An 11,472-nucleotide genomic window follows, 5' to 3' on the forward strand; every position below is an offset into this window, starting at 1 on the left:
TCACATTTATCCACATTATACTGCATCTGCCATGTATTTGCCCACTCGCCTAACCTGTCCAAGTCACCCTGCAGCCTCTTGGCGTCCTCCTCACAGCTCACACCGCCACCCAGTTTAGTGTCATCAGCAAATTTGGAGATGTTACACTCAATTCCATCATCTAAATCATTAATATATATTGTAAAGAGCTGGGGTCCCAGCATTGAGCAATCCAGGGCTGACACTCCCAGTGCGGTGCTGAGGGAGTGCTACACTATCGGAGTCTTTCATATCAGACTTTAAACCGAGGCCCCGTCTGCTCTCAGTTGGATGTAAAAGATCCCACGGCACTATTTCGAAGAAAAGCAGGGGAGTCCTCCCCAGTGTCCTGGACAATATTTATCCCTTGATCAACATCACAAACAGATTATCTGGTCATTATCACATTGCTGTTTGTGGGAGCTTGCTGTGCGCAAATTGGCTGCCGCATTTCCTACATTACAACAGTGACTACACTCCAAAAGTACTTTATTGGCTGTAAAGCACTTTGGGTCATCTGGTGGTTGTGAAAGACGCTATATAAATCCAAGTCTTTCGTTTTTCTCAGCGCAAAGTGCCCAGTGATGCCTAAAGCTTGCAAAATATCAAATCCTCACTCGAGGTATTAACTGAGATGCTGCACTTATATCTCATAAAAACTTTTTGGTAATGGATTATAAAGGGACTGAAAATAAAAAGTCAGTAAGGCTGCAGTTTGTGGCTGCTTTAGGAACTGTACAACAGTCATATCTGGTTGTTTCGGCTAGACATGATCAATACAGTTTGTTTAGTGCAAGCTTGGCTTGGCATATATTTAGCATTGCATACGAGAACTCACTGCACAGTTCCTTGCAAGAAAGCAAGAATGCATTTATATAAAGCACAGCTGATGAAGTAACTTTGAAGTGTAATCACTGTTTTAATGTAGGAGAGATCTGGGACCGACATCTGGCAGTCCGTGGCCAAAGACCGCCCTAAGTGGAGGAAGAGCATCCGGGAGGGCACTGAGCACCTCGAGTCTCATCGCCGAGAGCATGCAGAAAATAAGCACAGGCAGCGGAAAGAGCGTGCGGCAAACCAGTCCCACCCACCCTTTCCTTCAATGACTGCCCGTTTTGGACTGTTCAGTCACCTGAGAACTCACTTTTAGAGTGGAAGCAAGTCTTCCTCGATTTCGAGGGACTGCCGATGATGATGATGATGTAGGAGAGAGAGTGCGTGCAAGAGAAATGGAGAGAGAGAGAGAGAGAGAGAGAGAGAGAGAGAGACATGCACAGATGTAGAGAAAGGGATAGGACGAAGGAGAGGAAGAGAGAGAAAGAGTGAGACACAGAGAGGTGGCAAAAGAGACACGCACAGAGCTGTGGTGAGAGGAAGGAGGAGAGGGGTGGTGAGAGGAAGGAGGAGAGGGGTGGTGAGAGGAAGGAGGAGAGGGGTGGTGAGAGGAAGGAGGAGAGGGGTGGTGAGAGGAAGGAGGAGAGGGGTGGTGAGAGGAAGGAGGAGAGGGGTGGTGAGAGGAAGGAGGAGAGGGGTGGTGAGAGGAAGGAGGAGAGGGGTGGTGAGAGGAAGGAGGAGAGGGGTGGTGAGAGGAAGGAGGAGAGGGGTGGTGAGAGGAAGGAGGAGAGGGGTGGTGAGAGGAAGGAGGAGAGGGGTGGTGAGAGGAAGGAGGAGAGGGGTGGTGAGAGGAAGGAGGAGAGGGGTGGTGAGAGGAAGGAGGAGAGGGGTGGTGAGAGGAAGGAGGAGAGGGGTGGTGAGAGGAAGGAGGAGAGGGGTGGTGAGAGGAAGGAGGAGAGGGGTGGTGAGAGGAAGAGGAAAAGGAGAAAGGAGATAGAGAAAAAAAAAAAGTGGAATTGGTAAAAGATAAAGAAAGAGCACGAGAGAGTGAGAGAAAAATTCACAACCGCAGTCAAATTGAAGTTGGACCCAAAGCAAGCTCATGCCACACCGCCTCACATCTCAAAAAGGCAAGGTTCAAAATAGTCAACCATTTCACACCCCTTGCATCACCAAAACCACCTCTGCCCTTCTATTCTCGTGAAAACCACAATGATATGAAGGATGAAGACTGACTTGCTACTGGGGAGTGGAAAGAAAGAGAAAGCAGAAAATACAGAAATAAACATTAAAAAACAGAACCGTTAGCCCCTACACCGCCCCCTCGTTATGGTGCTCAATGGGACTGGGGCATACCACCTGGGGCCATCGATCTAAGGTTGGGAGGTGGGGGCGAGATTGGGACAATTGAATCGAATTCACCTCAGTGCCTCCGGGATATGGAGAATGAAAGAAACATTATCCAACTTTCTCGGTCCTGAGCGTTACCCAGTCATTGCAGATGGAAGAAAGAAGACTTGCATTTATATAGCGCCTTTCACAACCACCGGACGTCTCAAAACGCTTTACAGCCAAAGAAGTACTTTTGGAGTTTAGTCACTGTTGTAATGTGGGAAACGCAGCGGCCAATTTGCGCACAGCAAGCTCCTACAAACAGCAATTCAATAATGACCAGGTAATCTCTTTTTAGTGATACTGATTGAGGGATAATTATTGGCCACGACAGAGGAAGTGTATTGGAGGGGAGTTGGGTAAGATCAGGATGTGATAGTTCCCCACAGTCAAACTCCCTGCGGACACTCAATGGCCACGTTCACACATGGGGAACAGGTGCCACTGTCTGTGGGACCAGACTTCACGCACCGTGACCCATTCACTTCAGAGGAGTTGGGGCCAGAGAAAGAGAAACGACTTGGGAGGGCCACATGGAGATTGATATTATTCAAGGAACAATGGAATAAGATAATTGCACCCGATTATTCTGCAGGCCATGAGCCTCTTGAGCATCACTGATTTTCATCGCTCCACCATTGGCGGCTGTGCCTTCAGCTGTCCGGACCCTACGATTTGCAACTCCCTCCCTAAACCTCTCTAATCTCCTTTAAAACACTCCTTAAAAACCAAGCTTTCGGTCACCTTCCCTAATTTCTTCTTATATGGCTCAGTGTCAAATTTTTTCTTCTAATACTCCTGTGAAGTGCCTTGGGACATTTTACTATGTTAAAGGCGCTATTGAAGTACAAGTTGTTGTTGTTTTTGTTAAGCCAACTTCGCTGTGTCCAGTCTACCTGCAAGTGTGGTTCTGAGTGACTAGACAGGCCTGAAGAAATAACACATTCGTGCACACAACCCCACCCATCCCGACACACTAATCCCTACACACACACACACACACACACACGCCCCACACCACACACACGCGCACCCCCCCCACTACACACGCGCGCACACCCCCCTACACACGCCCCCCCTACACACACACACCCCCCGCACTACACACGCGCGCAGCCCCCCACTACACACGCCCCCCCTACACACACACACCCCCCCCCCCACACACACACACGCGCACCCCCCACACCACACACACGCGCACCCCCCCACTACACACGCGCGCACACCCCCCTACACACGCCCCCCCTACACACACACACCCCCCCCACACACACACACACCCACCCCCACCCCCCCTACACACACCCCCACCCACCTACACACACACCCCCACCCACCCTCCTACACACACACACACACCCCCCCCCTACACACACACACCCACCCCCCCTACACACACACACCCACCCCCCCTACACACACACACCCACCCCCCCTACACACACACACCCACCCCCCCTACACACACACACCCACCCCCCCTACACACACACACCCACCCCCCCTACACACACACACCCACGCCCCCTACACACACACACCCACGCCCCCTACACACACACACCCACCCCCCCTACACACACACACCCACCCCCCCTACACACACACACCCACCCACCCCCCTACACACACACACACACACCCCGCTACACACACACACCCACCCCCCCTACATACACACACCCACCCCCCCTACACACACACACCCCTACACACACACACACCCCTACACACACACACACACCCCTACACACCCCCCCCACACACACACACACACCCCACACACCCCCCCCCCACACACCCCCCCCCCACACACACACACACCCCCCACACACACACACACACACACCCCCTACACACACACACACACCCCCTACACACACACACACACACACACACTCCCTACACACACACACCCCCACACACACACACACCCCCTACACACACACACACCCCCTACACACACACTACACACACACACACACACCCCCACCCCCTACACACACACACACACACCCACCCCCTACACACACACACAAACCCCCCCTACACACGCACACACTCCCCCCCTACACACACACCCCCCCCCTACACACAACACACACACCCTCCCTAAACACACACCCTCCCTACACACACCCTACACACACACCCCCACCCCCACTACACACACCCCCACTACACACACCCCCACTACACACCCCCACTACACACACCCCCACCCACCCCCCCTACACACACACACACCCCCACCCCCCTACACACACACACACCCCCACCCCCCTACACACACACACCCCCACCCCCCTACACACACACACACCCCCACCCCCCTACACACACACACCCCCACCCCCCTACACACACACACACCCCCACCCCCCTACACACACACACACCCCCACCCCCCTACACACACACACACCCCCACCCCCCTACACACACACCCCCACCCCCCCTCACACACCCCCACCCCCACTACACACACCCACTACACACACACTACACACACCCACCCCACCCCCACTACACACACACACCCCACCCCCCCTACACACACACACCCCACCCCCCCTACACACACACACCCCACCCCCCCTACACACACACACCCCACCCCCCCTACACACACACACCCCACCCCCCCTACACACACACACCCCACCCCCCCTACACACACACACCCCACCCCCCCTACACACACACACACCCCACCCCCCCTACACACACACACCCCACCCCCCCTACACACACACACCCCACCCCCCCTACACACACACACCCCACCCCCCCTACACCCTACACACACACCCCCACCCCCCCTACACGCACCCCCACCCCCCCTACACGCACCCCCACCCCCCCTACACGCACCCCCACCCCCCCTACACGCACCCCCTCCCCCCCTACACGCACCCCCTCCCCCCCTACACGCACCCCCTCCCCCCCTACACGCACCCCCTCCCCCCCTACACGCACCCCCTCCCCCCCTACACGCACCCCCTCCCCCCCTACACGCACCCCCTCCCCCCCTACACGCACCCCCTCCCCCCCTACACGCACCCCCTCCCCCCCTACACGCACCCCCTCCCCCCTACACGCACCCCCTCCCCCCTACACGCACCCCCTCCCCCCCTACACGCACCCCCTCCCCCCCTACACGCACCCCCTCCCCCCCTACACGCACCCCCTCCCCCCCTACACACACCCCCTCCCCCCCTACACACACCCCCTCCCCCCCTACACACACACCCTCCCCCCCTACACACACACCCTCCCCCCTACACACACACCCTCCCCCCCTACACACACACCCTCCCCCCCTACACACACACCCTCCCCCCCTACACACACACCCTCCCCCCCTACACACACACCCTCCCCCCCTACACACACACCCTCCCCCCCTACACACACACCCTCCCCCCCTACACACACACCCTCCCCCCCTACACACACACCCTCCCCCCCTACACACACACCCTCCCCCCCTACACACACACCCTCCCCCCGACACACACACCCTCCCCCTACACACACACCCCTCCCCCCCTACACACACACCCTCCCCCCCTACACACACACCCTCCCCCCTACACACACCCCCTCCCCCCCTACACACACCCCCTCCCCCCTACACCCCCTCCCCCCTACACACCCCCTCCCCCTACACACACCCCCCCACCCCCCCCTACACACACACACCCCCACCCCCCCCTACACAACACACCCCCACCCCCCCTACACACACACACCCCCACCCCCCTACACACACACACCCACCCCCCTACACACACACCCCCCCCCCCTACACACACACACCCCCACCCCCCTACACACACCCCACCCCCCCTACACACACCCCACCCCCCCTACACACACCCCACCCCCCCTACACACACCCCACCCCCCCTACACACACCCCACCCCCCTACACACACACACCCCCACCCCCCCTACACACACACACACACCCTCCTACACACACACACACACCCTCCCTAACCCCCTACACACACACACCCCCCTAACCCCCTACACACACACACATCCCCCCTAACCCCCTACACACACACACATCCCCCCTAACCCCCTACACACACACACACCCCCCCTAACCCCCTACACACACACACAAACACACACACACACCCCCTACACACACACACACACCCCTCCCCCTACACACACACCACCGCCCCCTACACACACCCCCTACACACACCCACACACACCCCCTCCTACACACACCCCCCCTACACACACACACACACCCCCCCCCGCCCTACACACACACACCCCCCTACACACACCCCCCTACACACACACACACACCGCCCTACACACACACACCACACCGCCCTACACACACACACACACACACCGCCCTACACACACACACACACCCCTACACACACACACACACACCGCCCTACACACACACACACTCCCTACACACACACACACTCCCACACACACACACACTCCCAACACACACACACACTCCCAACACACACACACACTCCCACACACACACACACTCCCACACACACACACACTCCCACACACACACACACTCCCACACACACACTCCCACACACACACTCCCACACACACACTCCCACTACACACACACACACACACTACACACACACACCCCCACCCCCTACACACACACACACCCCCCCTACACACGCACACACGCCCCCCCTACGCACACACACCCCCCTACATACACACACCCCCCCTACATACACACACCCCCCCTACATACACACACCCCCCTACATACACACACCCCCCCTACATACACACACCCCCCCTACACACACACACACACACCCTCCCTAAACACACACCCTCCCTACACACACCCTCTCCCTACACACACCCTCTCCCTACACACACACCCCCACCCCCCCTCACACACCCCCACTACACCCCAACCCCCACTACACACACCCCCCACCCCCCCTACACACACACCCCCTCCACCCCCCCTACACACACACACCCCCCCACCCCCCCTACACACACACACACCCCCACCCCCCTACACACACACACACCCCCACCCCCTACACACACACCCCCACCCCCCTACACACACACACACCCCCCCCCCCTACACACACACAACACCCCCACCCCCCTACACACACACACACCCCCCACCCCCCCTACACACACACACACCCCCCCCCCCCTACACACACACACACCCCACCCCCTACACACACACACCCCCACCCCCCTACACACACACCCACCTCCACCCCCCTACACACACACCCCCCAACACCCCTACACACACACCCCCACCCCCCCCTCACCACCCACACCCCCCTCACACACCCACACCCCCACTACACCCCACCCCCCTACACACACCCCCACTACACCCCACCCCCCTACACACACACACCCCACCCCCCCTACACACACACACCCCACCCCCCCTACACACACACACCCCACCCCCCCTACACACACACACCCCACCCCCCCTACACACACACACCCCACCCCCCCTACACACACACACACCCACCCCCCCTACACACACACACCCACCCCCACCACCCTACACACACACACCCCACCCCCACCACCCTACACACACACACCCCACCCCCACCACCCTACACACACACCCCACCCCCACCACCCTACACACACACACCCCCCTACACCACCCTACACACACACCCCCCCCTACACCCTACACACACACCCCCACGCCCCCTACACACACACCCCCACGCCCCCTACACACACACCCCACGCCCCCTATACACACACCCCCTCCCCCCTACACACACCCCCTCCCCCCCTACACACACCCCCTCCCCCTACACACACACACCCCCACCCCCCCTACACACACACACCCCCACCCCCCCTACACACACACACCCCCACCCCCCCTACACACCCCACCCCCCCCTACACACACACACCCACCCCCCTACACACACTTACCCCCACCCCCCCTACACACACACACACCCCCTCCCTAACCCCCTACACACACACACACCCCCTAACCCCCTACACACCCCCCTAACCCCCTACACACACCCCTAACCCCCTACACACACACACACACACCCCCTCCCCCTCACACACACCCCTACACACACCCCCTCCTACACACACCCTCCCCTACATACACACACACACCCCCGCCCTACACACACCCCCCTACACACACACACACACCCCCCTACACACACCCCCCTACACACACACACACCCCTACACACACACACACACCCCCCTACACACACCCCCCTACACACACACACACCCCTACACACACACACACACACCCCTACACACACACACACACCCCTACACACACACACACACCCCTACACACACACACACACACACCTACACACACACACACACACAAACACACCCCCTACACACACACACAAACACACCCCCACCCTCCCCCGACACGCACACCCTCCCCCTCCCCCGACACGCACACCCCCCCCCTTCCCCGACACGCACACCCCCACCCTCCCCCGACACGCACACCCCCACCCTCCCCCGACACGCACACCCCCACCCTCCCCCGACACGCACACCCCCACCCTCCCCCGACACGCACACCCCCACCCTCCCCCGACACGCACACCCCCACCCTCCTCCGACACGCACACCCCCACCCTCCCCGACACGCACACCCCACCCTCCCCCGACACGCACACCCCCACCCTCCCCCGACACGCACACCCCCACCCTCCCCCGACACGCACACCCCCACCCTCCCCCGACACGCACACCCCCACCCTCCCCCGACACGCACACCCCCACCCTCCCCCGACACGCACACCCCACCCTCCCCCGACACGCACACCCCCACCCTCCCCCGACACGCACACCCCCACCCACCCCCGACACGCACACCCCCACCCTCCCCCGACACGCACACCCCCACCCTCCCCCGACACCCCCACCCTCCCCGACACGCACACCCCCACCCTCCCCGACACGCACACCCCCACCCTCCCCAGACACGCACACCCCCACCCTCCCCAGACGCGCACACCCCCACCCTCCCCGACGCGCACACCCCCACCCTCCCCCGACGCGCACACCCTCACCCTCCCCGACGCGCACACCCCCACCCTCCCCCGACGCGCACACCCCCACCCTCCCCAGACACGCACACCCCCACCCTCCCCAGACACGCACACCCCCACCCTCCCCCGACACGCACACCCCCACCCTCCCCCGACACGCACACCCCCACCCTCCCCCGACACGCACACCCCCACCCTCCCCCGACACGCACACCCCACCCTCCCCCGACACGCACACCCCCACCCTCCCCCGACACGCACACCCCCACCCTCCCCCTACACGCACACCCCCACCCTCCCCCTACACGCACACCCCCACCCTCCCCCTACACGCACACCCCACCCTCCCCCTACACGCACACCCCACCCTCCCCCTACACGCACACCCCCCCCTCCCGCCCCCTACACGCACACCCCACCCTCCCACTACACGCACACCCCCACCCCCCCTACACACACACACACACACACACACCCCCACCCCCCCTACACACACACACACCCCCACCCCCCCTACACACACACACACCCTCACCCCCCCTCACCCCCACTACACACACACACCCCCACCCCCCTACACACACACACACCCCCACCCCCCCTACACACACACACACCCCCACCCCCCCTACACACACACACACCCATTACACCCCCTACACACACCCATTACACCCCTACACACGCACCCATTACACCCCCTACACACACACACACACACAACTCTCCCTAACCCCTACACACACACATCCTAACCCCCTACACACACACACCACACCCCTCCCCTACACACACACACACACCCCTACACACACACACCCCTACACACACACACACACCCCTACACACACACACACACTACACACACACACACCCCCACACTACACACACACACCCCCCCCCTACACACACACACCCCCCCCCCAACACACACACCCCCCTCCAACACACACACCCCCTCCAACACACACACACCCTCCAACACACACACACCCCCTCCAACACACACACCCCCTCCAACACACACACCCCCCTCCAACACACACACACCCCTCCAACACACACACACCCCCTCCAACACACACACACCCCCTCCAACACACACACACACCCCCTCCAACACACACACACCCCCTCCAACACACACACACCCTCCAACACACACACACCCCCTCCAACACACACACACCCCCTCCAACACACACACACCCCCTCCAACACACACACACACCCTCCAACACACACACACCCCCTCCAACACACACACCCCCTCCAACACACACACACCCCCTCCAACACACACACACCCCCTCCAACACACACACACCCCCTCCAACACACACACACCCCCTCCAACACACACACACCCCATCCTACACACACACCCCCCCTCCCCTCCTACACACACACCCCCACCCCCCCTACACACACACTCCCACCCCCCCTACACACACCCCACACTCCCCCTACACACACCCCACACCCTACACACACACCCCACACACACACCCCACACCCTACACACACACCCCCCTACATACACACACACACCTACCCCCTACACACACACACACACACACTACACACACACCCTACACCCCCCTACACACACACCCACACACCCCCTACACACACACCCACACTACACACACACCCACATCCCCTACACACACACACACACACACACCCCTACACACACACACCCTACCCCCTACACCCACCCTAACCCCCTACACCCACACACACCCTAACCCCCTACACACACACCCCCTAACCCCCTACACACACACCCCCTAACCCCCTACACACACACACCCTAACCCGCTACACGCACACACACCCTCCCTAACCCCCTACACGCACACACACCCTCCCTAACCCCCTACACGCACACACACCCTCCCTAACCCCCCTACACGCACACACACCCTCCCTAACCCCCTACACGCACACACACCCTCCCTAACCCCCTACACGCACACACACCCTCCCTAACCCCCTACACACACACACACCCTCCCTAACCCCCTACACACACACACACCCTCCCTAACCCCTACACACACACCACACCCTCCCTAACCCCCTACACACACACACACCCTCCCTAACCCCCTACACACACACA

At 60.3% G+C, this 11,472-nt stretch overlaps 1 protein-coding gene across 1 annotated transcript in view; it reads right to left on the bottom strand.

The window, feature by feature from the left end:
* Positions 1 to 11,472, bottom strand: part of lasp1 (LIM and SH3 protein 1) — a 187,223-nt gene that overhangs the window by 20,331 nt on the left and 155,420 nt on the right. The window lies entirely within an intron of this gene.

Source organism: Pristiophorus japonicus, chromosome 21 (assembly GCF_044704955.1).
Source record: "Pristiophorus japonicus isolate sPriJap1 chromosome 21, sPriJap1.hap1, whole genome shotgun sequence".
Lineage (NCBI taxonomy): Eukaryota > Metazoa > Chordata > Chondrichthyes > Pristiophoridae > Pristiophorus > Pristiophorus japonicus.